Raw genomic sequence first — 4,367 nt, forward strand, 5'->3', positions numbered from 1 at the left:
TTAGGTCTGGAGACATGCTTGGCCAGTTAGCCTCAGCTTCTTTAGCAAGGCAGTGGTCATCTTGGAGGTGTGTTTGGGGTCATTATCATGTTGGAATACTGCCCTGTGGTTCAGTCTCCCAAGGGGATCATGCTCTGTTTCAGTATGTCACAGTACATGTGGCATTCATGGTTCCCTCAATGAACTTTAGCTCCCCAGTGCCAGCAGCACTCATGCAGGCCCAGACCATGTCACTCCCACCACCATGCTTGACTGTAGGCAAAACACACTTGTCTTTGTACTGTACTCCTCACCTGGTTGCCGCCACACACACTTGACACCATCTGAACAAAATAAGTTTATCTTGGTCTCATCGGACCACAAGACATGGTTCCAGTAATTCATGTCCTTACTCTGCTTGTCTTCAGCAAACTGTTTGCAGGCTTTCTTGTGTATCATCTTTAGAAGAGGCTTCCTTCTGGGACAACAGCCATGCAGACCAATTTGATGCAGTGTGTGGCCTAGGGTCTGAGCACTGACAGGCTGACCCTCCCACCTCTTTAACCTCTGCAGCAATGCTGGCAGCACTTATACGTCTATTTCCCAAAGACAACCTCTGGATATGACGCTGAGCACTTGCACTCAACTTCTTTGGTCAACCATGGCGAGGCCTGTTCTGACAGGAACCTGTCCTGTTAAACCGCTGTTTGGTCTTGCCCACAGTGCTGCAGCTCAGTTTCATGGTCTAGGCAATCTTCTTATAGCCTAGGTGAGGTGCCATGTTGTGCCATGTTGAGGTGCCATGTTGAACTTCCAGTGACCAGTATGAGAGAGTGTGGGAGCGATAACACCAAATTTAACACACCTGCTCCCCATTCACACCTTGTAATACTAACGAGTCACATTAAATTGATCTGCATGGCTGTTGTCCCAGAAGGAGGGAAAATGGCTAATTGGGCCCAATTTGGACATTTCCACTTAGGGGTATACTCATTATTGTTGCCAACGGTTTAGAATTTAATGGCTGTGTGTTAAGTTATTTTGAGGGAAAAGCAAATTTATACTGTTATACAGGCTGTACACTCACTACTTAACATTGTAGCAAAGTGTCATTTCTTCAGTGTTGTCACATGAAAAGATATAATAAAATATTTGCAAAACTGTGAGGGGTGTACTCACTATTGTGGGATACTATGGAGCCTATCTATCAAGCTCTGAATGGAGCTTGATGCCCTGTGTTTCTGGCGAGCCTGCAGGCTCGTCAGAAACAGCAGATATGAAGCAGTGGTCACAAAGACCGCTGCTCCATAACCTGGACACCTGCTGTGAGCAGGCGGACAGACATCGCCAGAAATCAACCCGATCGCGTATGATCAGGTTGATTGACACCCCCCTGCTGGCGGCCCATTGGCCGCGAGTCTGCAGGGGGCGGCGTTGCACCAGCAGCTCTTGTAAGCTGCTGGTGCAATGCTGAATACGTCGAGCGTATTGCTCGCCGTATTCAGCAAGGTCTGGCGGACCTGATCCGCACTGTCGGATCAGGTCCGCCAGACTTTCCTAAATAGGGGCCTATATATCAGCTCCTCTACAAATATATCAATAGACATATTAAGGGTGCACTTTTGATTATCTACACAAAGTTAAAGGTGCTACTACAATTAATATATTAAGCTACACAAGGTGAGTAGTATTTGTTCTCTAAATCTAGCTTATGTTTTAGCTAATAAATTAGAGTTCTACAAATTACAATATATAGATGTTTCACATTTTAATAAGGTCCTAAGAGTGGTCCGTTGTGTTTAACTTCTACTATTATCTCCCCTTCATGTTATTACTAGGACCAAGGGTTGGGGTTACTTTTTTTTTTTTTTTTGCAGTTTAATCATTTTGGGAATAGATCATACGATAAAACCAAAAAAAAATTGAGGTGGATTTTTCCTCTTTAAAGGGACAGTCAAGTAAAAAAAAAAAAATCATGATTTAAATTTAAATTTTAAACAACTTTCCAATTTACTTTTATCACAAATTTTGCTTTGTTCTCTTGGTATTCTTAGTTGAAAACTAAATCTAGGAGGTTTATATTCTAATTTCTTAGACCTTGAAGCCCACCTCTAATCTTAAAGCATTTTCACAGTTTTAACCACTAGAGGGCAATATTTCATGTCTTTCACATAAATAACATTGAGCTCATGCACGTGAAGCTCCTAGGAGTGAGCACTGATTGGCTAAAATGCAAGTCTGTCAAAAATACTGAAATAAGGGGGCAGTCTGCAGAGGCTCCACTCCAATACCCCATGCCATGTGGCTATTTGCTCCTCCAGTTCGAGCCAGGTCACATTCCTACACAGCACAAGAAAAAGGAACTTGACCGCAGACTGGAGAGGAAGAGGGAGGAGCCAGCCAGCAGGCGCTGTGTGCAACTGTACAGGACAAGAGCGCGGGATGGAGCAGTGAGGAGCAGGCACTGGCACTAGTCTGGAAACAAAGACAATCAAAGAAGATCTATTCAGGGGTAGGTCAGACTGAGGGGGTAACTTGAGTAAAATTAATATATCACATCACCCCTGCTTGGAGCCTGTTTGTATATATTAAGTCTACTGGTGCCTTTGTGTATGTATAAAACACACACACTGTCAGCAGCAGCTCAGCCCTACGCAATATTCATAAGATTCTAAATGTGTTTTATACATACATATATATATATATATTATTATTATTATATATATATATATACATACAACTATTTGCTCTTTAGGAAAGCTTTATAATTATATAATTATCCACTATCTTACTTGTAGGGATGACTATAAAATTATACAATATTATTTTCCTCTTTAAAGGGACAGTCAAGTAAAAAAAATAATTCATGACATGTAATTTTAAACAACTTTCCAATTTACTTGTATCACCAATTTTGCTTTGTTCTCTTGGTATTCTTAGTTGAAAGCTAAACCTAGGAGTTTTATATTCCAATTTCTTAGACCTTTAAGCCTGCCTCTAATCTTAAAGCATTTTCACAGTTTTTTTACCACTAGAGGGCATTAGTTCATGTCTTTCACATAAATAACATAGAGCTCATGCACGTGAAGCTCCTAGGAGTGAGCACTGATTGGCTAAAATGCAAGTCTGTCAAAAATACTGAAATAAGGGGGCAGTCTGCAGAGGCTTAGATGCAAAGTAATTACAGAGGTAAAACATGTATTATTATAACTGTGTTGGTTATGCAAAACTAGGTAATAGGTAATAAAGGGATTATCTATCTTTTAAAACAACAAAATTATGATGTTGACTGTCCCTTTAATTATTTACATAAAAGCACAAGAGTTCAGTTAAAAGTTTGTGTTCGTGAACATAATTTAATAGGCCTAGATTACAAGTGAAGCAGAAAAATATTAGCTCTATTGAGAGCTAACAGTGTTCAAGTTAAATCAATATTGCTCCTATTATTGCGTTAATATTACACGTTGAAAGTGAAACATTTGCGCTTGAGTGAGACTCAGGCGCGCTAACATTGAAGATCAGATAGGGCGGTCTCACTAACTCCCTCTCCCTATAGAGCTACTACAGAGCCAGTGGTGTCGCTACAGGGGTAATTCTTTGCCCTCCTGTGTGCCCCCCCACCAGCCCCGGCACTTGTGAACTGATATATAATTTTTTTTTTTATTATTGTTTTACTCTGACACTGATAGTGTTTTTTATTTTGAAAATGACTGGAAGTATTGTAATAATATGGGCAGCAGCAGCTCAGCCCTACGCAATAATCATAAGATTCTAAATGTGTTTTATACATACACAACTATTATATACAACTATTTGCTCTTTAGGAAAGCTTTATAATTATATAATTATCCACTATCTTCCTTGTAGGGATGACTATAAAATTATACATATCTATATATATATAGTTTTGGGATCCAAGCACTCACATTGTGTTATGAAATAAATCTGTTCATTTTACAGGGACTTTAAATTCTACTCTTTTCTGCTGCAGAAAAAAAGGAGAACTTAAAGTCCCTGTAAAATGAACCAATGATTTTCTCAAAGGGGGCTGAAACAGCTCCTAAAAGTAGCAACACTACCCCCAGAGTAGGGATGTGAGAGTAGGGATGTGCAATCATAGGAGGCAGGTGAGGCAGTGCCGCACCTGCCATTTGGGGCATTTTTTAATTAAAAATAAAATTTTAATGAAATTATTTTTTTAATCCCCCCCCATTTCCCCCCCCCCTCTATATTGTGCAATAGAGAGAGGCAGCATAGGGTTCGGCTTCCTCTCTATTGCACAATCTTGTAGCATACTCTTATGTGTGTGTACTGTGTATGTATGAGTGTGTCTATGCATCAGTTTGTGTGTGCATGCATTAATGTGTGTGTGAGTGTGTGTATGCATT

This window comes from Bombina bombina, chromosome 1 (assembly GCF_027579735.1).
Source record: "Bombina bombina isolate aBomBom1 chromosome 1, aBomBom1.pri, whole genome shotgun sequence".
Lineage (NCBI taxonomy): Eukaryota > Metazoa > Chordata > Amphibia > Anura > Bombinatoridae > Bombina > Bombina bombina.